Source organism: Malaclemys terrapin, chromosome 4 (genome assembly GCF_027887155.1).
Source record: "Malaclemys terrapin pileata isolate rMalTer1 chromosome 4, rMalTer1.hap1, whole genome shotgun sequence".
In the NCBI taxonomy this organism is placed as follows: Eukaryota; Metazoa; Chordata; order Testudines; family Emydidae; genus Malaclemys; species Malaclemys terrapin.
In genome coordinates, this window is record NC_071508.1 from 9512208 (window position 1) to 9536989 (window position 24782).

The 24782-nt window shown below is 45.3% G+C and overlaps 1 protein-coding gene across 2 annotated transcripts in view; it reads left to right on the top strand.

The window, feature by feature from the left end:
* Positions 1-3583: 3583 nt before the first annotated feature.
* The window catches only part of SLC16A1 (solute carrier family 16 member 1), a 34259-nt gene continuing 13060 nt past the window's right edge, over positions 3584-24782 (top strand). The window contains exons 1-2 of one of the 2 annotated variants that reach the window (XM_054026007.1): positions 3628-3668; positions 14213-14268. The gene's annotated coding sequence lies outside the window, so the exon portion shown is untranslated. Of the gene's footprint in view, positions 3669-14212; positions 14269-24782 lie in introns of both variants that reach the window. The other variant, XM_054026006.1, reaches the window with a different exon arrangement.

Consider the following 24782-nt stretch of genomic DNA (forward strand, 5'->3'; position numbering starts at 1 on the left):
TATTTTAAAAAATATTTTGTATCCATTTTGAATTGAATTTTGTTGGATAATTAATACATCTCCTCCTCCTAAAACCACATTTTTGGCTTTAAAACAATCCTAGTATGCTTTACGTTCTTAAATATGTATAATACTACCAGCTGGTAAGTCAGCCATCAGGGATGAGTTGTGTCCTGTGACATGCAGTAATCATGAATGGACTTGAAATCATTAAGAGACACAATCGGGTTAAAAATTGTAATAAAAATTCTTACATCCATTACTAACATCACTTCAGAATATTACAACTAAATCATTGGAAATCTTGTATACCTTCTATTTTTGATCTATTTCCTCATCTGAACAGTAGAAAAAGTCAATATTACCTTAAAGAGGCCATTAGATGGGAAAGTATGCCTAAAATGCAAAATTGCTAATGATGGTTGTTGGGGTTTTTTTGTCTATGTGTCCTAGAAAGAGAGCCAAGACACTTGCCCCATCCTGTGTAACTCCTGGTTGGCACAGAGACTTGCTAATGGAATGCAGGAATTTTTGCCTTCACTTTAGGGGAAAGCAGAAGCTTTCTCCTGGAAACTGGACAAACCAGATGGGAGCAGGTTACAAGTGGAGCAAAGCAAGAAGCCAAAATCTAGGCCTGCGACAAAGTGAGTGAGAGAGAGGAATAAAGCTGTAAGTGAAATTATAAATAATACCACAGCCTTTTAGAGCAAAAGTTACAAGTGCTGGAGTAGAAAACATGTAACAAAAGCATTGGACTCCTAAGTGCCTGGATACTACGGTGAAATGCCATGGATTAGATCAAATTGGGATCCCTAGTAGGGAGGAATGGATCAAAGTCACAGCATTTATATGCAAGCTAACTGGGGCTCTGTTTTAAGGAAGAGTGGTGTGGTGCTTCAGAGTGCCATGCACTTACCCCCTCTTGTTGGGTGGAGACAGAACTTAGTATTAACAGCTATGGCCCCCATCTTGAATGATCAAGAAATTATCAGCTGCTCAGTGGCGTAGCCAGGTGGAGGGAACAGGGGGAGCAATAAAAAAAAAAGGAAAAACAGAGTGATGTAGAAAAGTTTGAAAATTCTGTTTTTCCAGCACCTCAGAGCAAAAGGTGGGAACAGACTAAAACAATAAAACACACTGACACAATAAAAGAGCTCAAAGGTACAGCACAACCACGTCTCTGAAAACGGATGCATAGAGGCAAAACTTTCTTGCTTTTAATTGTATGTTACATTGTTTTTAGTTTCCTTGTAAATAAAGACAAACCCCAGGCAACATGTCTGAGCTGCATTTGGAGCACAATGGGATAATCTAATAACTTGATTATCTAATCTTCCATGTAGAGAAAAAATGGCAAAACAACATGATTACCTCACTTGTTGCTTATTCATGACATTTTATTTTGTCTCTCTCCCATTTCCCTCAGTTTTTCTAATTAGACAGTAAGCAGAAACCTTGTCTTTTACATGTCTATAAAGTGCCTAGCTAGTTGCAGGTAATATACAACTTAAAAAACAATACCCGTATCTTGCATGGAAATTTAACAGACATTTGAAGTGCCTCATGGCTAGCTAAAATGTCATATGCCATTAACCCTGAGGGATGTAATTAGATATTAATATAACAGGGAATGAGGCATGCTGATTCTGATGAAATAATGGAAGCATTAATCTTCCTTCATTCTAAGTACACAAGTCCAATCTGGTCCATTGCTGTGCAAGGTGCAAATCCAAAAAATACATGAAGTGCTTTATTTGCTGACAGGTAATATTTATGCATTCATAAGAGGCTGCTATTAAACTATTAAAAAGAAAGAGTCCTTAAAGCCTTTTGTTCAAACAAGCCACTGGAACACTCCCTACTGCTTAGAGTCATCTCTTGAAAGGTGCCCAGTGGCAAATTACCAGATAGGAGTCCATTGCTCCCCAATAGAAGACCAAACCTGGAAGCCCCCAAATGAGCAATAGAGCCCCTTGTTTGAAGGTGGGAGGATGATTCCATGGTCTATGCAGCACATCTGAGATGTGCTGTAACCAAAGGTTCAAACACCAACAGGGCTGGCTTGGCTCCCCATTCTGTCACACAGCTAAAATGATTAGGGCTGGTTAGGAACATTTGACTGCTGCATCTGAAGAAGTGAGGTTCTTACCCACGAAAGCTTATGCTCCCAGTACTTCTGTTAGTCTCAAAGGTGCCACAGGACCCTCTGTTGCTTTTTACAGATTCAGACTAACACGGCTACCCCTCTGATACATTTCACAGAAAGATATCAGTTTTCACAAAACTTTTGCTGTGAAATGTTTCTAGGGTCCATAATGGAATTCCTGGTCAAAGCAAGAGAGAAGCGAGACCCCTGAATAGTCAATGGCTCTGAGACCAGGCAGAACAACTGGGGTCTCCCACATCCCCAGAGTATACCCTAACCCAGTGGCTCTCAATCTTTCCAGTCTGGAGTCTGATTTGTCTTGTGTACCCCCAGTTTCACCTCAATGAAAAACTACTTGCTTACAAAATCAGACATAAAAATACAAAAGTGTCACAGCACACTTACTGACAAATGGCTTGTTTTCTCATTTTTACCATGTAATTATAAAATAAATCAATTGGAATATAAATATTGTATTTACATTTCAGTGTACAGTTTCTAGAGCAGTATAAACAAGTCATTGTCTGTATGAAATTTTAGTTTGCTAGTGCTTTTTATGTAGCCTGTTGTAAAACTAGGCAAATATCTTGATGAGTTGATATACCCCTGAGAGACCTCTGTGTTCCCCTAGGGATACACATACCCACACTTGAGACCTGCTGCCCTAACCATAGGGCTGTTAGCTATCACCGGTGGGGCTCTTTTGTGTGAGGCTGTTTGTTTTACAAAAATTGTCAGAAGATTTCTGTTTTCATTCCACATCAGAATGAAAAACAAATGTCAAAATCTCTAAACTTTTCCCCAAACAGAAATGTTGTTTTGCAGCTAGCCCCAGACACGAGCCCTGTGCCCTGCCACGTGGTGCCACTCTCTGTGCCTGGCTCTGCAGAGGCTGTTCTGTAAGAGCCGGGGTCTGCCGGGGGGGGGGGGGGGCTAAGCCATGGCCCCCCACATAGCCAGCTGGGAGCCTACAGGTGTGTGGGCCACAAAGCCAGGGGGACACTTGACCAGACCCTGAAATCTTTCTGTTGACTTATGATCATTGTTGTTATTTGTTGTTGGCGTTTTTAATTATTTTTTTTTTCTGGAGTCTGGACCTTGGTTCTGTCTTGACCAAGAAATTTGGATCTTGACAAAAAAAAGGAACGACCCCCGCTGTGAGGGGCCGGCAGTGGGCAGCTCCCTAGGAGTGGGACATTCCGGGGTCACAGGGGCCCCCCCAGAGCACCTCGCCCCCCCCCCGGGCCGAACCCCGAGAGCGCCTCGCCCCCCCGGGCCGAACCCCCAGAGCGCCTCGCGCCCCCCCCCGGGCCGAACCCCCAGAGCGCCTCGCCCCCCGGCCCGAACCCCGAGACCGCCCCCCCCCCAGCGCTGGAGGCAGCCCCGCCCCGCTCCGCCCCGCCGGCTGGCCCCGCCTCCTGCGCGGCGGGTTCCTGGCCGGGCTCTTAAGGAGCCGGGGCCGGCGCGAGCCGCCTGGGAGCAGATCCGGCGGTGGCGAGCGCGGGTCGCGCTGTGTGCACAGGTAGGGCCGCGGGGCCGGTCCCCACGTGGCGGGCTCGGGGGGGGGGTTGGACGGGCTGGAGATGGGGGGTCACGGGGAGGCGGCAGGACGGGGGTTATAAGTAATGGGGTGGGATTACAAAGACTGGGGTTGGGGACAGGATGGGATGGGGGGGTCCGGGAGGACGGGATGAGGGGGGTTACAGGGGTTCGGGGAGCAAGGTGGGGTCCGGGAGGCGGATAGGATGGGATGGGGGGGTCCGGAAGGGGGATGGGGGGGTTACAGGGGTTGGGGACAGGATGGGATGAGGGGGTCCGGGAGGGGGACAGGATGGGATGAGGGGGTCCGGGAGGGGGATGGGATGGGGGGTTACAGGGGATGGGGACAGGATGGGATGGGGGGGTCCAGGAGGGGGACAAGATGGGATGGGGGGGTCCGGGAGGGGGATGGGATGGGGGGTTACAGGGGTTGGGGACAGGATGGGAGGGGGGGGTCCGGGAGGGGGATGGGATGGGGGGTTACAGGGGATGGGGACAGGATGGGATGGGGGGGTCCAGGAGGGGGACAGGATGGGAGGGGGGGTCCGGGAGGGGGATGGGATGGGGGGTTACAGGGGTTGGGGACAGGATGGGAGGGGGGGGTCCGGGAGGGGGATGGGATGGGGGGTTACAGGGGTTGGGGACAGGATGGGAGGGGGGGGTCCGGGAGGGGGATGGGATGGGGGGTTACAGGGGTTGGGGACAGGATGGGAGGGGGGGGTCCGGGAGGGGGATGGGATGGGGGGTTACAGGGGTTGGGGACAGGATGGGATGGGGGGGTCCGGGAGGGGGATGGGATGGGGGTTACAGGGGTTGGGGACAGGATGGGAGGGGGGGTCCGGGAGGGGGATGGGATGGGGGGGTTACAGGGGTTGGGGACAGGATGGGATGGGGGGGGTCCGGGAGGGGGACAGGATGGGATGGGGGGGGTCCGGGAGGGGGATGGGATGGGGGGGTTATAGGGGTTGGGGACAGGATGGGATGGGGGGGTCCGGGAGGGGGATGGGGGGGTTACAGGGGTTGGGGACAGGATGGGATGAGGGGGGTCACAGGGACGGGAGGGGAGCCTGATGTGGGGGTGGGTCACAGGAGACTTACAGGGGCTGGGTGTGGGGAGGCCTATGGAAGCCTGAGGTGGTGGTGATGGGGGTCAGTGGAGTGGGGACTGTGGGTTTCTGGCTAGGTAAGAGCTCACTGGTGGGGCATTCATGCTTAGGCTGGCTGATGGATGCTTGCTCTCTGGGGCACATGGCCTTTCCTCTCTAGGGCCTCAGTTTGCTCTAGTCCCAGGTCAGGGGGCACTAAGTAGCTCACAGGGCTTGTGGAGCGGGATGTGGGGCCTTTAGCTGCTAAGGCATCAGTTGGAATGGGATTTGGCTGGTTTGGGAGTTCTGGGGAGTGGGTTAATAGGGGGGACTGGTTCTGGAAAGGTTGCAGTGATGCTTCCCATGCTGTACCTTTGCTACATATGGGCAGAAATGGAGGATTTCTGTTTCAGGGCTGCCTCATTTCCTCCCCCATTTGGGGATACTACTTGCCTATATCACAGAAGTACTAAGGCTTAATTTTCATAAAATCCTTCCAAATCCTCTAGAAACTACTACAGAAGTCAAATGACTTGTCACTTAAAAAATGGGACGCTTGTTCTTTAGGTGCTAGCTTACTCCCGGAGGCCTAAACGCATAATTCCATCTAGTAAGGATATTAATTTTTTAAAGGGGAAGAGATACAGGAAAAAATGATACATCTGTGGAATCGTCTCTCCCTATGATAGAGCAGTGGATGTTTCAGCTCTTGATTTGTCTACTGTACCTAACTTGCTAATCCTGTTTCTCTCTTAAATTCATTTTTAAAATCTGCTGGTTTGGAGGCTCAGTGCACTTACATCCTGAGGCATTTAGTGTGTTATGTTTCGCTTGTCCCTGATTTCTTCCCTTCTTTCATACTAAGAAAATCTTTGAAACTTTTAAAAATACAAGCTTTTCTACCTTAATTTTTTTCTGCCACCCTAACTTAGGCCTAAATTTAGGTTGATATAGGTACAATGCTCGAGGGTGTGCAAATTCACACCGTTGATTCTGTAACTATGCAGACCTAACCACTGGTGCAGACACACCTATATCAATGGACGTATGCATCCACCAACCTAGTTACTGTTTTGGGGACTGGAAGGGAGAAGCCCTTATTATTATACAAATATCTGCAACAACAACAAAGGGGGATAGCTGGCTGGCCACTTCCTGTGAGCAGAATGATGTGTGTGTGGGTCACCCTGCGTGGTAGTCCTGGTACAGCCTTGGAGTCTATAGTGTGATGGATTTCAATGCTAAAACTTGCCTCACTCTACTACTGATTAAGCTTGTGGTCCTAGCACAATGAGACTGGTTAAATTCATGATTTTTAGTGGTGGATGTTGGTACATATCATTGTGGGGTCTCTGCTTGTTTCTCTGTGTACTTCCCCTTTCACTGCTGCTGATGAGGTGCAGGAGTGGTGCCATGTTTCAAGGCTGTCACTGTAGTAGTAAGGATGGGTGGACAAGTGAGGGGACTGCTTGAATTTATATACTAGAGGGTTCTTAGGAAATGAAGGAGCGAATGAAACATTTCTAAGAATTCATTTAGAGGAAGTTAAAGGTGCTCTTGAACTTCTGCAGTTTTTGTCAGTTATACCCTGAAATGCAGAGTGCATCCTGCTTCTTGATCTCTTGCATTTAACCATGTGCTTGTATCTGCTCTATTAATATAATACTGCAATATAAGGCAATTACTGTTTGTTGTCTAGATGGCACAAGACCTTGCTCTGGAAGGGCACTTCAGCTGTTCATGTTCTTGTCAATCTGAGAGTTGTTGGGAGCAATGCTTGACACTTGTCGTCTCATGACTGATGCGATCCAGGGAACAGCACTGCAGACATAAGTAGTAAAATGTGACATACTTTGCTTAGTGGCCAATGCTGTGTGCCTATTTGTAGGGGGAGTACAGGGACTTAACTCCAGCTAGGAGTGAGTCTGCACAGTACAGTATATGCAAACTTCATCTCTGCTCTTCAGGTGTCGTTCATTCTTGTGCTTCTAGGTCATCTGTACCCAAAATAACATTGCCAATAGCCTCCTTGATTTCCTGTACCAAAAGAAGGAAAATATTGCTGGTTTACCTTTTCTAGGGTTGAGATTTATAATACAAAATTTCAGGCTTTAGAAGATGGAATTGCCTTGCTAGCTTAATTTAAACAATCTTACTGAAACTAACATATCACAGCAGCTCTTCTGCTTATGTTGGTCTCTGGTCTGAGAACTCAACCCCTCCAAATAAAATTCCAACTGAAACCTAAACTGAGCAGGCTTGTCAAGTGCGAGGCCTTTTAAGTGAGTTGTATCTTAATATCTTGTATACAGAATGAATGGAGCCCTTTTAGTCTACTTGCTGTCACACCAACAAAAAAAGTCACTGGTGATTGTCCTAATAAATTGCACTCTGGACCTCATTACTGACTGTACTGACATGACCTGTGAAGTAGAGTAGAACTTTCTGTTATTACTGTACAGACATAGCATTTAACTGGTTCTTTGGACTCTCACATGCTCCCTGTGCTAAAATGTATGGTCTGATTTGTTTATTTAAATAGTTGCAGAGCTTCAGGATTTTGCTGAATGGCAGGTGCTCAGTAGTCCTGAAATCAGACCATTGTAGCCTAAATAAACAGTTTGAACCAGATCAGTACTCACTAAGCAGATCTCAGTGTTTGTTTTTAACATAACAGGATGTCTGATGTGCATGTGCTGTTGCATAGGCTGATTGGTAAGATTTTTTTTTTATCCAAGAGAATGTAGGCCTTCATTTTCTAAGTATCCAGTCTGTGTCTTAAGTTTCTACATATAGTAAAAGGGCTTAAAGCAGGGCTAGTCAACAGGTGGACTGCAGGCCAAATCTGGACCGCCAGATGCTTTTGAATGGACCCTGAAATCTTTTTATTTACTCATTATTACTGTTTTTTTCCCCTCTGGAATCTAGATCTTGACTATACTTTGACCAAAAAATTTGGACCTTGACAAAAAATAATTCACAAACCATGCTTAAAGTGACCTAACGCCAGTTTAAAAACTTCATACTTCTGTCGGTTACACTGTAAGAATTAGTCCACTTTTTTTGTACACTTTTAGCTTGGTAACAAAGTACTGGTACTTCAGAGTAATCTGTTTTTTTATGACTGACAAATTTCAAGTGTTAGCTAAATGGACAGGACTGAATTGTAAAGATCAAGTCAGAGTTAACGGAATTGTCCTATAAAAATATTGAGCTTCACCATTCTGACCTAATTGCACTTGGGTTTTTTCTTTTAATGCCCTTGTGCCATTTTACAGCCTTGACACTGAAATTGCTAAAAAGTAATAAAAGCTTGCATGGGAGGAGACTACAAAGAGCGGAGATCTATCTGGTTGTTGACTAATGTATGAACTGGCTGGCTTATTTCCAGTGGATCTATAATAACTCAAAGAACTCCTAAGCCATATAAGGCCTGCATTTTTAACAATCAGAGTAATTAACCAGCAGAACAGCTTACCAACGGATTTGCTGGTTTCTCCATCACTTGCGGTCTTTAAAACAAGATTGGATGGCTCTCTGACAGACAGGCTCTAGTTCAGCCACACATTATTGGACTTGATATAAGGATTATTGGGTGGAATTCTGTGGCCTGTGTTCTGCTCCTCTGGTCTGACCTCCTGCACAATGATTCTCTTCTGGCCTTAATCTGCTGTAGATGGTAAACCGTTCATAAACTTGGAATAATGTAGATGAGGAACCAGATCTAGGACCCAAGTCTGAAGTGTAACTCTTTGTAAACTGTAAAAGTTCACTTTAGCTGACCCATTTCGCAATTCATCTGTCTCCTACGACACACTTGCCGCTGCTGTATTTTTATTTGTATTGCAGTAGTGCTTATGTGTTGCGGTCATGGACCAGGACCCCATTGTGCTAGGTACTGTACAAACACAACAAAGGCTGTCCCTGCCCCAGAGAGTTTACAGTCTCGGTACAAGACAAGAGATAGCAGGTGGATACAGACAGGGAAGCCAAGGAACTGCTAGTTCTCTTTGCTCTATTAAATCAGTGTAGAGATGTTTATGCAGCTTGTCCTTCCCTAGAGACAGCAAATCTGCTGGATGACCCCATTCAAGGGTGGAGCTGTTCCACTGAGGTCCAATTGCTGTTTAAATGTTTCTACCATACTTCTATGCCTTCTCAGATTTGGTGTGACTGTTCATCTCCAGATGCCAGTTCTAGCTAATAACCTTGAACACCGATCAATCTACTTCAGCTATTTTCATCATCATTTTTTGTGTTTTTTTTATTTTTGATTAAGAGATGCCTGAAATCTCATGAAAGTAAAACATGAATTTTACTTTCATTGCTGCCTCTGAACATGTCTTGTATAAGCGGAAGAGTTGCCTGCTCAGGCTAAATTACACCTTTTATAAACCAACGAATAAGGCAGTTCAAAGCAGATTGTCTGTATTTTGTACCTTGTTATTGCAAGACACATGGTATGTGAGGCTACCTACTGTCTGGGCATAGTATGAAGTGGGAAGATGGATGGAAGATATGCCAGTGGCTGTTTGGGTTCTGAATGCATGGTACTTGTGATGGGGTGTCTGTAATTTAGATCTCTGACAGCATAAAAGAGGAGAATTCAGTTTTGCTCTGTCTCATGCTTGAAAACTAAATAACTGGATACTGACTTAAAAATTAAATCTACAGACCAGTTGCATTGGGCAACTGCATTATATGCTCCCCTATGCTGCCCTGGACATGACCTGGACTTGTCCTGGTCCTTTAGGTACTGGACTGAGAGCATCTAAACTTGTTTCGCTTAGGCCTGGTGGATTCCTGATCCTGGTGGCGAAAGAAGCTTGCTTGCTTATGTCCCATGTTCTGAACTTTGATCTTAAATTTATGCTGGCTTTTCTGGCAACTAAAGTGGAAAATACCCAGAAACCCGTGCAGGACTAAAAACTTGCACAACTTAATGCCACATACTCTTACGTGTATTTTTGAGAAGCTGCACGTGGGCTAAGGAGAGATTCCACTGCAAGTTGAATCTAATTAAACATTGTGGCACTAGTTTTATTGTTGCACTTGCAGCTTTTATGACTTTTTTTCCCTCCTCCTCCCCCCATGAAACCAGCTTATATTGAGTAGTTTTACAAGAAAACGTGGGTCTCTTCCCACCATTGTCAGTGTGATTAATTTATGAGAGGTACCATTTAGAAGCTGGCAGAGTACAATTATGTAATATTCAGAGATGTTGCGTGCACAGTTATATTTAACACTTGGAGCCGCTTCTGATCAAACTTTAAGTGACTTTAAAACACTCCCTGATAGTCTAAAGCCTCGTCTATGCTACAAGGTTAGGTGAACAGGAAGTCAGCTGGGGTCAACCTATTTGTGCATGTGTCTGCACTCAAATTTGTCTCCCGTTGATGTAAGCACCCCTTTACAGCAACCCAGTAAAACAATTCCCTGAGTGGCGTGGAGCCACCTACTGTGCTCGAAATGGTGTGAGCGTCGATACTAACAGTTTTCCAGCAGCTGCCCAACAATGCCCATTCTCTTACAGTGACCACACTGGTCACTATTGTGAACTCCACTGCCCAGGGGATAGAGTCTGGAAGCCACCTCCATCCCCTTAAAATAGCCCGTGTATTTTTGAAATGCCTTTTCCTGGCTGCCCAGCTCGGCAAGCACACCCAGCAGTACTCCCTTGTTGTGTGCAGCTGCCCAATTGACCATGCTGTCTCTGTGCACTAGACTGCTCCTGTCTGGAGTAGGAAGGAGGTACTAGATCTCCTCCCCACAGGCCCAGAAGAGGCTGACAAGCACAGCTATGGACCAGCCATAGAAATGTGGATCTCTGATATCCACCCCAGTGCAGCATGAAAGTGAAGGAACTGCACTAGGCATACTATGAAGCCAGGAGCAAAACAATCTGCTTTTGATTACACTGCTCTACAGCCAAAATGCTTCTGAAATAAATGTAGTCAAACTTTACTAATTCTGGGCCACTGAGAACGAAAATGATGCTTAAAATTGTTGATTGGCTCTAGTTTTCAAGATATGCTATTGGATCAGTATATACGACCCTTGACTTGGGAATGGCGGAGGATAAGTGAGTTATAAAGGGAAGGGATCTCAATTTAAACCAGAAATGACTAAAATACATCTTTGACTGGATCTATGAATAAATCTATGACTGGGTTTGGACAGTACTTGCTTTTTAGGCAAAACAATCAGAATGATGCAATCTGAAGCTGGTATTGCTTCATACATGATATGAATTGCATCATGTTATTCCTAGAAGTCATGGATGATGCAATCATAACGAAGCTTACATCACTCTGCTGAACAAATTGCCCTAGATCAGCTCTAGAAATCATACAGTGCTCTCTTATTTGTCAGTGTTTGATTTTGCAAAGGGACACATTTCTGTTTAGCCAAAGTGAGCAGAGATGCCTCGTACTTGTGTGCACAGTGCAGATAACTTCTGCTATGTTTGTGGTGAAGTGACTTTTGCATCACAAAAGCGCAGTATAACCACTATGGTTAAGAAAGCCTATCACCTTTATTTTGGCTGCAAAATTGGAGATCAGGACAAGAGGTGGGCCCCGCACATATGCTGCAACACTTGTGCAACAAATCTTCACCAGTGGTTGAACAGGAAAAGGAAATCTATGACTTTTGCAGTGCCAATGATTTGGAGAGAGCCAACAGATCATGCCAGCAATTGTTACTTCTGCATGGTGCCTCCAGTTGGGAAAGGTGTGTCAAAGAAGAAAAAGTGGACTGTGCATTATCCAAACATTCCATCAGCTATACGCCCAGTACCCCACGGAGAAGGACTGCCGGTTCCTGATGCACCAGAATCATTCTCACTTGAGTCAGACGAGGACGAGGATGAAACTTCTGGTCCTGAACCATCAATGTCACAGGACCCACATTTTCTCCCATCCTCCTCCTCTGAACCACACCTCATAACACAAGGTGAATTGAATGACCTTGTCAGGAATTTGGAACTACCCAAGAGTAAGGCAGAGCTGTTGGGCTCCAGACTACAGCAATGGAATCTCCTGGCAGGTGATGTTAGGGTTTCCATGTTCCGTGACCGTCAAAAGGATCTTGTCGCCTGCAACAACATCGATGGTATGATGGCAGCCCTCAACATCGTTCACGATCCAGATGAGTGGAGACTGTTCATTGATTCATCGAAGACGAGTCTTAAAGCTGTTTTACTGCATAATGGCAATGTTTTGCCATCAATTCCAGTTGGTCAGGCAGTCCATATGAAGGAAACCTATGACAACATGAAACAACTTTTGAGGTGCATAAACTATGACCAACATCCGTGGCAGCTTTGTGGCAATTTGAAGGTTGTTGCTCTTTTGCTTGGTCTGCAGACTGGATACACAAAGTACTGCTGTTTTCTCTGCGAATGGGATAGTCGTGCAAGAGATTCCCACTACATCAAGAAAGATTGGCCACTCCGACAGTCATTGGAGCCTGGGAGGAAAAGTGTTCAGCATCCACCACTTGTTGAATCAAAGAAGATTTTGTTACCACCCTTACACATCAAGCTGGGTCTGATGAAGAACTTTGTCAAGGCCATTGACAAAACGCAAGCAGCTTTCAAGTACCTCTGTGGAAAATTTCCAAGGTTAAGTGAAGCTAAGATAAAGGAAGGTGTCTTTGTTGGTCCTCAGATTCGTGAACTTCTTCGAGATGATGCATTTGACCATGCACTTCGTGGCAAGGAAAAGACGGCATGGAAAGCCTTCTAGTTAGTGGCAATAAATTTTCTCGGAAACAACAAGGCAGACAACTACAGGTTGTTGGTGGGAAACCTCCTCAAGGCATACAAAAGCCCTTGGTTGCAACATGTCACTAAAGATACATTTTTTGCACTCTCATCTAGATTTTTTTCCACCGAACTGCGGAGCAGTGAGCGACGAGCACGGCGAGCGATTTCATCAGGACATTGCAACAATGGAGAAACGCTATCAGGGCAGATGGAGCCCATCAATGCTTGCAGACTATTGCTGGACAGTGACAAGAGATGCTCCATTTAATGAATACAAGAGACAAGCCAAGAAGCGCCGAGTAGACACTGAATAGGACTAAACTATGTACATAATAGTTTGCCTTTTGTTTCATAATAAATTTTATTTATATAACCCTTTTGCTGATTTTTAAAGTGTTACATAAACAGGACAGGTGAAATATTATGTAAAGCAACCATAAACACATGAAAAGACCTAGGTTTACAATTTATGATTAAAACTCTATCTACACAATATACATAGACCTAAAATGTAAAAACTTAAATATCTTAGAAACAGTAGCCAATCAGTTGTTTTAATTGTCATATTTGAATTCAGCACATCAAAATACATAATAAATAGCACATTTTATCTCTGAAGCAGGCGACTTCTCAAAAATTGTAGGCCAGTGTTATTTCTGCCCTGCAGAGGTCTGGCTTCATGTTTGTTAAATACAGTAATTAAACTGAAGGCCTCATATAGTTACTTTAGCAAGCTCTGCAGTGTGGACTGGAGACTCTATTTCCCCTAGTAGTGAGATAGATAGATATATTTTTTTTAGTGGTGTGTGTTTAAAGTTTGAAGATATTTAATACCTTTTGTTGTGTGATTTGATTCCTGTTACTGGCTTGGACAGACTTTAAAGATCATTTAATAGGAAACTTTTATCTCTGCAGTTTAACCTTCTAGGGTCTGATGTGAAGTCTCTATTAGCCCCTCACTTTTTTTCTCTGCTACTTCACCTGCAATGTTATCTACAACCACTAAACTTTCTATTCGCTGAGCCTGGGTAACCTCAGAGTATGGTCTAAGGATCCCCTCTAGTCCCCACTTAGTTAGAAGGCAAATTGGCTGTAGGTGACTTCAGGAAAATGCTTGTTAACAGGAAGCCTTTTGGCCGAGGAAGTGTTTCCTCTCCAAATCTTCTTGTGCTCTTAAAATTCTGTTGTAAACCTGCTCTTTTAACACTCCTCGTCGGAAGGTGAAATATTCAAGAACTAGGGAGCTAGATCAAAAAGGTATCGACTCTTCACCTGTCTGGAATGAGGGATTGGCAGTTATGGTTCATGTTGATAGTGTTGGTTGTATTTGCTGGGTCACCAAACACTTGACACACAAAGGATGCTCATTAGCCATGTCCTAGAATCATAGGTTTAGAAGGGACCACAAGGGTAATCCACAAAAAGAAGAACAGGAGTACTTGTGGCACCTTAGAGACTAACAAATTTATTAGAGCATAAGCTTTCGTGGACTACAGCCCACTTCTTCGGATGCATATAGTCCACGAAAGCTTATGCTCTAATAAATTTGTTAGTCTCTAAGGTGCCACAAGTACTCCTGTTCTTCTTTTTGCGGATACAGACTAACACGGCTGTTACTCTGAAAAGGGTAATCCAGTCTAACCCACTCCCCTTTTTTCCCCTTCTCCCTACCAGGAGGAGCTGAATCCATCTCCCTGGTCTATGAGAATCTTCTGAATCTGCATCACAAGGTGTGTGAGCCAAGGAGTGTTTCCACAGGCAGCAGATGTTCAAATATAAAAAAGGCTCATGTTTTTTTTTATACCATCCATTCCCCTGTTCCGTCTTTGAGTCACTCCCTGTGCCTCTTAGTCCCATCACAGATGGGAATGTATGGCATTCATCTCTCTGACCACATGGCGTCTGAGCCCCAGAGATTCACTCTCCTCTCACTAGGGCCTGGGGTAGAGTCTGCTCCCATGTTTGACTCATGAGTTCTAGCATTTTTCCCTAGGACATCCTTAAGAATTTTATTCCAAGCTTTAAACAACATCCTGCCCTCAACTGTGATTGGAGAGATTTTGCTATCGCCAACACCCATAGGCTGTTGTAGTAAGAGATGGTATAAAGTAGGCAACAGATCAGTAAGGGAATCTGTGCCAATCTAACAGCTGGCACTGCATAAGGATGTGAGGGTGAGTGGGCAGCTCCAGTACTTTGATTTATATAGTTTCGTTCTGATAAGAGTATCACGGCTTCTGGAGGCTGCTTTTTTGGACTGCAGATAAGAACAGCTGCTATCTGGTCTGCTTTAGGAGTATTGGGTGCTGCCTTTGGGCATTTATCAGTCTATCACTCTATGGTTTGCGGATTGGAGTGCGTCTCAAGAGATGCTGCCGTTCTTAATACAACTGCCGGCCTGGCTGGGGGTGAGGGGGTGTGTGTGTCATGGTACTGCCATTTACTTGTGGGACAAACTAAACTGTTGATAGCCTGAAACAATGAGCGTTGTCTGCAGCTCTTTCTGTGGGTTGATGTCCTTAAGTTTCCTGAACGCCTGCTGCTGACCTTATCTCACCCCTTGCACAAATACTGTGGCCGGGTAGGTCCTCAATTGCCCATTGTGTAATGCAGAGACCTCGTGAGTCACACATCCCAGGTGCAGCCGGGTTAAACCCCCAGCTAGGGGTACGGAGTGGACTTTTGTCCCCCAACCTAATTCTCTAAATCAGCTTAAAACCAGCAAAATTGGTATTTTATTAGCTTGCAGTGAGCCCTAATTCAGTTCCTTCCTGCCCAGGCAAAGGCCGTTGCATTTGAAGCGATAAACCGCTCCCAACTGGGGAAAGGCCTGAGACTCGCTCAGGAGCACACCCTCTTGTTGCAAAACAGTAAGGAAATGCGCTTTCTTAGGGTTCTTCCAGACTAAGCTAATGGCTGGGGGCAGAATTCCCACCTGAATTTGCACTGTGAAACATTACCCCTTGCTCTGTGATGTGTACTGGCTGGATGATAGGCAGCTATGTAAACTGACCTTGTGATGCAGAAGTGATGTGGGGGCAAGTGTTTTGCATTCTGCTAGAACTGGGGTGATGTATAACGGGTACATCGATTAGAAAATCCGGTATTTAACAAGTTACCACAGAGTAGCACTTCCTATAGCTCACTTATTTCTTGTCTGATCTCAGATGTCACTGTTTTGTAACTGCTAATAGCAACCATTACACAATCAGACTTCCCTGAGCAGACTCCGGATAGTAACTCATTATATTTCACAGCAGTAAGACTTGGCTTTGGTTCTTTAGTGTTTAGTAGGCCTCTGTTTTCATTCTCATAGGAGATTCGCTAGCCCTGGGAATGAGTTTGGGTTGCTTTGCGAGGAATGCATCTGATTGGGTTCTAGCATGTGGTCTGTAAATTAAAGTGAGAGAGGGCATTCTGACACTTGTAGTCTCTCTAGGCTACATGATGAGGGTGATTGTTACTGGTTCCTTTTATTTAATATGGGGGATGTGCTGTGGGTGCAGGGTTTTTCTTGTGGGGGAAAGGGTGGGCTTGGGAGGAGCTGGCATGGTAGAGACTAGCTGTTTATGGATACAGGGAGGGAAGCTATCAGATGGGACAGACTCAGCCTCTCCTGCCCTCTCACTGGGGGAGGGCAGCAGACTGTGTGTGGTGGGGAGGGTGCCTGGGCTGGATCTGAGGGAGGCTGGGTGCACTTAGCTCAAGTTGACATTCTGCAGGAGAAACTAAAGTGTGATTGAAAAGGAAGGGTACGGTTTTCAGAAGTGCCCACGTTTCTAATTTGGATGCGTTAGAGATGCCTGCTGGCTCCTTTGGAAGAACAGGAGGGCTTTTAAAATGCTGCATGAGGAGCAGGAAAGAAGCCGAAGATTAAACCAGTTGCATTTTCATGTGCTCCTCTTCCAAAAGACAACTCTTCCTGTCCAGCTGCTGGTGCTATTCTTAAGGAGCAATTAACACTACACTTTGCTTCTTAGTACAGGGGCAAGGCTCTGGATGGAAAGCAGAGCTAGGCTTGCTGAGATGGCCAGGCCTCTGCTAATGCCCATATTTACTGGTGTTATGTACAGAGAACACCTGTCTCTGAAGTGCTAGATGCCATGTGGCTATTGCACAGATTAAGTTAAACTGGAGGCAGCAGAAGCAAAATATTTCCCAAATGCACGAGGACATAATCGGTGGGAAGATAGACAAACCTAAATAAAGCCTGATAAAAGCTTCTTACTCGGGAATTTATTTTAGAACGCTGACCACGGCTTCGGTAACAGGTCAATGGCACGCCAGATCTTACGGCCCCGGGGGAAAAACCACCACGGTTGGCTTTAGTAGGAATAGTAGGTAATCCTTGTTCCAGTGGCTGTGGCTTTTTTCTAGTTTCCTCTGAAGTGCAGACAGTGAGAATTGGATTATACTTTGCAGTTAGTGCTACAGGAGCCAAGGGGAAACTTTCTGAAACAGCAACAGGAATAATTCCTGACTGCTAGCACCCTCCGACAGCTTGGGCCAGTCGCTTCACCTCTCTATCCCTTCCCTGTCTTGAGCTAGCCTGTGGGTTTAGATTATAATCACTTTGGGGCAGGGACTGTCTCTTGCTATGTGTTTAGACAGGACACTGAGGCCTTTCTGTTGGCTGGGACCTTCTTGTGCTACTGTACTACCAAAAAAAGGTAAAAAGTAAAACACTTGGTTCCAAACACTGTAAAGCATGTGAAATTGATGTGAATCTCTACCAGGGAATTCTGGGGAGGCAGATTCCCATTGATGAGAGTTTTAGTGGAGAAAAAGGCCTGGCAGCTTCTAGCAAGGTACTACTTTGTGTGTTTAAGCCTTGCTCCAAGCAGTCTTGGCCTCTGTTCCTGAAATAGGGCTGAATGTGGTTTGTCTGAATTTGAAGCAGATTGGTGCTCAGAACCAGTTCAGCTGCGTACTTATTGTCAGTGACAGGTCACGGGTTAGTCAGACAGTTCAGAGCAGGATAGGGAGGCATGGTAGTAAAAATCCCTGTCTTGTCTACACTAGAGCTTGTGATGAACTCTGGGAACAAAGTTTGGGGTCCTGCCCACTTGAGGCTTTGTCTTGTTTGCAAGTCAGAATAATGGAAGTCTTTCTCTTTTCAGCCTTCATGGATGAACTCTGAAAATTGCTCAGGGTAACATCCTGTATGGCAGAGGTGGGCAAACTACGGCCTGTGGGCCACATCTGGCCCTCAGGACCGTCCTGCCTGGCCCCTGAGCTCCCAGCCAGGGAGGCTAGCCCCTCCCCTGCAGCTACGCCATCGCGTGGGCAGCGCTCTGGGCGGCGGGGTTGTGCGCTCCTGCAGAGCAGCACGGCAGTGTGTCTGGCTCTGGCTGGGTGGCGCGGTTGCCGGACATGCTGCTCTGCGCGGCATGGTAAGGGGATCGGGGCCGGGGGGTTGGATAAGGGGCGGAGGGCGGTCAGGGGATGAGGAAGGAGGGGGTTGGATAAACATGGGAGTCCTGGGGGAGCCTGTCGGGGGCAGGGATGGGGAACGGGGGTGTTAAATAGGTGTGGGGTCCCAGGGAGGGGCCTATCAGGGGGCAGGGGTGTGGATAAGGGTTAGGGGGGAGTCATGGGGTGGGGAATGGGGTGGTTGGATAGGGGGTGGGGTCTCGGGGGTGGTTGGGGGGTGGGGCCTTGGGAGGGGGCAGTCAGGGGACAAGGAGCAGGGGGGTTGGATGGGGTGGGGGTCCTGGGAGGGGGCAGTCAGGGGACAAGGAGCAGGGGGGGTTGGATGGGTAGGGAGTTCTGAGGGGAGCAGGTGGCTGGAAGTGGGAGGAGGCAGGGGCCAGGCTGTTTGGGGAGGCACAACCTTCCCTACCTGATCCTCCATCCAGTTTTGCAACCCCAGTGTGGCCCTCGGGCCAAAAAGTTTGCCCACTCCTGCTCTATGGTGATGGCTTCTAACAGTTCAGCAGATGGGGAAGATGAGAGATGCATGCTTGCAGGATTATAATCTTATACAGAAAATTAACAACAACAAACACCCACCCTGAGCACTCCCTCCTGGTCCTAGCTGTGAGAAAGCTACTACTGTGACCTTCATAAAGGGGCATTGTAAGGAGATTTTGCGAAGGGCTTGCTGCAGAAATATTTCATTGCATTTTGCAGTGGTTTCTAAATGAGAGCTTCTGTTTTTGGCTGTGGAATTCTGCCAAGCTGGGCATTTCAGCACCCAGTAACTTACTGCGTGGTAGAAATACACATCCTGGATATTCTGCTTTTATACCTCTAAATAAAACAAAAGGGTGGTGACTATAGCAATCCGAAGGACCTGGTGCTAGCTACATGAGGGGACTAGATTCCTGTGTGCTTCCAGAGCCCGCAGCCCTGCATGCCAAAAAGGAATGGAGTCTAGCTCTTATACCAGTGTTTGCTATGGGGAAGATGGAGGGCCTGAGGCTAGTCATTCCTGGGCTTTGTAAAGAGTTTATACCATAGAAGATGTGACACTTGCAGTCGTTGCTTGGTCTCCTCAGCCGTAATTACTTCAAATGTGGCTACTTTAATGCCTAAATAGGGCAAACTGTAGCTGACTGCTTTGCAGCTGCGAATTTGAGTTCTCAACACGTCTGACACGTAGCAGCTCTTCCGAAACAGAACTGGAAGTGTCATAACTATTACTCAGGTTTTTGGGAAATGTTACATGTTAAATCTACTCCTATTTTTAGGTGTTTTTTTCCCCTTTGGTTTAAATTTCTTCCATATGAGGGTAGGAAAGAAATAGGAAAGAGAAAACCTGAGAGAAACCTTTAAAACTGGTCTTCTCAGGGGCTTTTAATGCTTGAGGGAAAATGTTGTAGCATGCAGAATTGGTAATATAAATCAGCCCTAATGGTCTTGTCTGGCCCTATTCTCTACGAATTTTGCTTGGTGATTTCAGATCTAGTGAAACTCCTACTTCAATCTAGTGTTAGCAGTGAATTGCAGTTTGTAATTCTCTCTCTTGCTTAGATTTAAATTGGGGGGAGTGGGGGAGAAATAGCCTACTGAGAAGATCTGTTGCTCATCAAACGCTGCAACCTTAGTCTGTGCTGTGAAGGGGAGAGGGTTTCTGGAAAAAGGCAAACAAATGAATCCAAGTCTGAGTAAGATCAGTCAGCTTAGTAATTTTCCGGAGTGGGTGAAAGATTGATTTCTCAGTAGCCTCATCCTGAAATGCTGCACTGGACTAGTCAGTCTTGGTAGAACAGCAGCTGAAAGGGAAGTTCAGTGACCCTTATGAACGCTCAGTATGACTCTAAAAATAAGAACAGGAGTACTTGTGGCACCTTAGAGACTAACACGTTTATTTATTTGTTAGTCTCTAAGGTGCCACAAGTACTCCTGTTCTTTTTGCGAATACAGACTAACACGGCTGCAACTCTGAAACCTAAAAATAAGAGAGTTGGAAACTAGTGCATGCAATCTCCGCTGGAAAGTGACGTTGTTAAAAAAAAAATCCTAAATTTGTTTAGATGCTATTGAAAGTTAAATTGTACAGAAAAAGCGAACAATCCTTATGGACTGTCTGCTTTTGGTATTGAGAGTGCAAATGGCCCAAAATGTTGTGATTTTTATGTGGTTGGGGCATTTGTTGTTTACCCTGCACAGGGCCGTCTCTAACCCTCTTTAATCTCAGCTCTGGTTGTAAGCATATCTTGTCAGCCATGTGAGTGTTCAGTCTGAATAGCACTTGTCTGTTGCTAGCCAGGTGTAGCATCTTATTTTGCTGGGCTGTGAATCTGTAAATCCTGAGCTCTTTCCTGAATGCCTGTGTGCTTTAATCTGCATTAAAGCCCCAATTTATGTGACTTTCCCTCTGTATTGAGTGAGCTCAATGGAAGCTGCAGTCACCTGACCTACAAAGAGAAGAAATACTCCTTTTGGGCTTGGGAGCATAGTTCAACTAATGGGGTTTATTTAGGGGGAATACCATGTAAATGATTCTTTTGTCAGAGCTACAATGTGACTTGTTCTGCTCATGATGGTCATGTGGTGTTGGCCAAAAAGCTGTCTAAATATGCTTCTAGCAAAAAAAGAAATGAGTGGTGGCTCTGTCAAACAGACTAAACCAGTCTTAAAGTTTTAATTAAAACAGTCTCCAATGCTTTGTTTCCTCTTGCTGCTGCTGCTGTATGTTGGTTCAAGGCACAAATGCTTGAAAATGAATTAGTATTAGGTGACTTCTGAAAACCTCACCTCCAGTTTTGATCCAGATTACGCTTCCATGAGATCACCATTCATGGTACTTGGCGTGATAAGCAGAAGTTTTCTTGATCTTCAGGAGTCCTGGCTAGTGTCCCCAAGGTACCTCTCAGCTGGGGTGAGTAGACCCAAGGTCCCTTGTAATCTGCAGGTGGATGGAACTAAATTCTGCAACTGGGTTTCTGATGCTTCAGGCTGCAAATTCTGCAGCAGCTTCATTTTGATTAAATAAAGGTTTTTTTAATTGATCATGTATGAAAATGAACAATATGTTCTGTATAGTGGTCTCTTCTATCTTTAGGTGAAATTTAGTCTATATGGCATTGTCCCTGCACTTTCAGTTCTTGATATGACACATATTGATGTTGTTGTAGGAGCTGCTGGAGGTTTTGGCCACCGGGGGAAAGGAAGTTGAGACTTTTTTGGCACTCTGGCGGGTATCAAGGCAGTCTAGGGCAGTGGAATAAGCACACTAGCTGGATGCTCATACTAACGGAGGGCAGGCCTAGACATGGGGGAAAGTCAATCTAAGCTACACCATTTGAGTTACGTTAGTAGCGCAACTCAAGTCGATGTAGCTTAGATCTGTTTACCGCGGGGTCCACATTATGCTATGTCAACGGGAGACGCTTTCCCGTCGATTCCCCTTATTATTCTCATTCCGGTGGAATACCGGAGTAGACAGGAGAGCTATCTGCATTCGATTTAGCGGGTCTTCACCAGACCCGCTAAATCGACCCCCAGTGGATTGATTGCCACAGCCTCGATCCACCCATAAGTGGAGAAAAGCCCATAGTCATATGTGAATTAATCTTCACAGTTACCACTGAATGAATGCATTGCTACAAATAGGGCCGTTTACCCCTCTTGGAGCCATTGTTTCAGGCTGCCCACAGGTTCAGGAAGACAATGCTATGTCTGTTTACATCCAGTCAGCCTTGAAAACTCTCTCTGTAACCACAGACTAGAAAGTCTTTCCATCTTTTCATTTAACATATAGATTGTGGAGCACAACTGCTCAGCAAGGGGTAGATTCTGTGCCAAATTCTGCAGCAGCAGAATACCTGGAACCCTTTCCTCACAAAGTTAATACAAGATGCAGTTTGCCAGAGTAGGATTAATCTCCATATGCTCTTCTGCCAGCTCATGCTTATGGGCTCCTGGAAGAGCTTCCCAGGCCTGAGATGCCTTCTTTGCAGAGCGTTCAGTTATCACTGATATAGTTGTTCTGTGTTTTGGGTTTGCAATAGCACAGCTGCAGTGACTGTGCTGACACACATGGGCCAACTGACAATTATTATCTGATTTTTAAGGATGCTTCTATTTCCTGCTCAAAGATGCACATGCCTCTGAATTTCCTCCATGGTGACTTTGAAGAGCCTGTCTTCCTGTGGGATGGAGAGATAAGTGCTCATAAGATTACATTGTAAATCCCTCGCAGGTCCTATGTGCATGTAGGAATGTAGCGAAGCTGCTATTTGAAGGGGCGGGCTGGTTAGTTTGTGGTTCCTGTCTGGGGTGCTCCAATTGTCTTGGTTTGAAGGTATTGGGTGCTGTTCTGAACTGTCAGTATAACTGCAGCTAAGCATGTCAATAGTTTTATAGCATGTACAAAAAAAGGCACTGGCAAACGTATAAACAAGCAGCATTTACCCTCCGCTCATCTGCGCCTTTCAAGTTCTTCCATCCTCTCCCTGCATTGTCAGCACAAATGTTTAGTTCTCTCTCAAATTGTGCGTGATCTTTGTTTCAGCTGCTTCTTGTGGTGACAGGCATTCAGTCAAAACAAGGCCATCATAATATGAAATGGCGATGTCCATCCTGCGCAGGGCTGGCTCCAGGCACCAGCTTGTCAAGCAGGTGCTTGGGCCGGCCACTCCGGAGAGGGGCGGCACGTCCAGGTATTCGGCGGCAATTCGGCGGACGGTCCCTCACTCTGCCTGGGAGCGAAGGACCTCCCGCCGAATTGCCACCGCAGATCGCGATCGCGGCTTTTTGTTTGTTTGTTTTGGCTGCTTGAGGCAGCCAAAACCCTGGAGCCGGCCCTGATCCTGCAGCATGGAGATCTACCTTCCGCATGACATCCTCCTTGCAATCTGTTATTTGTGAGCAGCTCTTCCTCCTTTAGCAACACTTGCCATGACAAAAGACCAAGGGAAAAACTTTAGGGATCTTCAGGCTAGTGACACAGAAATGTCTAAATATACTAATTTCCTTTGACTTTCTTGGGCTCATAATGGAAACTATCTTAACCCTACAATGTGTAGTTGTGTTATGGCTCCACAATGAAGTCACAAGTCAGTTCAGTTTGAGATAACAATTAAGGTTGGTATGGGTGTAATTTTACTCAGTATGGCCAACCCTAAGCATTGAAAACCATCACTCTGGCCCCAAAATATCATGAGACTTTAAAAAAACAACATTCTAGCCTCTGTATTTGTCTGCTGGTTTCTGAGCCTTTGGCATGAATTTGTTTCATGCATTTGAGCTTTTCTCTGCAACCGGGATGGCTAGAAACTTACTACTTTAAAAATGAAAGTTGATATACTTTTGTAACTACATGATTCTAGGAGCTGGGGCTTTACCAAAACCAACAAATAGCCTGAGATTTGTGATTAAAATCCAGAGCACAGAAAGCACCGCTTTCCACCCCAGGGCGTTCACTCCCTCCTGTCCAGTAGAGGGGGTGATGGAGTAGCAGAATTGTATTTAAGGACAGGTTTCCGAGTAGCAGCCGTGGTAGTCTGTATCCGCAAAAAAGAACAGGAGTACTTGTGGCACCGTAGAGACTAACAAAGCCAGAAAAGAGAGATTGGGAAGGATGAACCAAATGCCTAGAAACTGCCAAAGACTAACTGGAAAATCTTGCAGGAAATCTTTGGTTGTTTCAGCCTGTGAAATTAGACTTTAAAGCACCCTGAATTATATGTAATGGGATGGCCTGATAGTGAAGCTGCAACATGAGCTGCATCTAAGCAGACAAGAATTCAAACCCTATGAATTCTGTGGAAAGCATGTAGGCACCTATTGAAACGTTCCATTGTTATCTGTCATTGCTAAGTTTAGCTGCATTTAGTGACCTTCAGAGGTTGCTTCACGCACAAACAGAACAGAAACATTGACATGGTACCTAGCTCAAGGAGAGATGTTTGTTTCTTCTCTGAGGGGCACATTTCAATAATCTAATATATCTCCTGTCTCTACCCACTTCCACCAGTCATCCCTCCCCTTTGATAGTATTAAAATCCGACTCTCTTTGGATATAAGAGGAGAGTCCAGCACTAACTTCTAAAGCAATCTCCTTAGGAAGGGCTCTAGGGGTTGTTGATAAATTGTAGTGTCAGTTGCTTGACTGTACTTTGTGGTGTTATTTTGTTATGAAATATACGCAAGAGACCAAATAACCAATGTCAGTCAGGTTTATTAATATGGTACAGGAAGAAGGTTCTGTACGATACCACTTTCCAAAGAGCATGTCTTGTGCCATGATGTTGTTCACCTTACGCAGAAAGTGCGCTCTCCAAAGTTACATCTCTAAAGCCATCCTTGTACACCCTACTTGTAAAAGGAACTGCATAAGTCATTTGAGACTGGATTGAATTAATCCGTTCTCTATCTTGTTTGGTTCTGGTACTATACCCTTTTATCTTTTGTTCTAAACCCATGCATTTGAGGTCATGATGCTCCCTTATTTTTGTTTTGAGCACTTGTCCTGGTACTAAGGGGCATGAAGGCACCTCTTAGATTAGCATGGGTAACTCCTGTTGCTATGAAGACCTCTGTCAGTATCAGATCTACTCAAGTCAAGACTTAATTTAGCTAATGCAAAGTGTTATGGGATACTTGGCATAAGTGTACAGGATTATAACAAAAGTACAGGGCAATGTGGGCTATATAACTGTTATACTAATTCTTCAAATGCTTAGAATGTATATTGCAGGTAGTATTATCAGCATAATATATGTGTACTATTCAGCATATATTAGTCAACAGTGTGCACTTAACTTCCTATAGAAAACAAAACCAATTCCCCAAA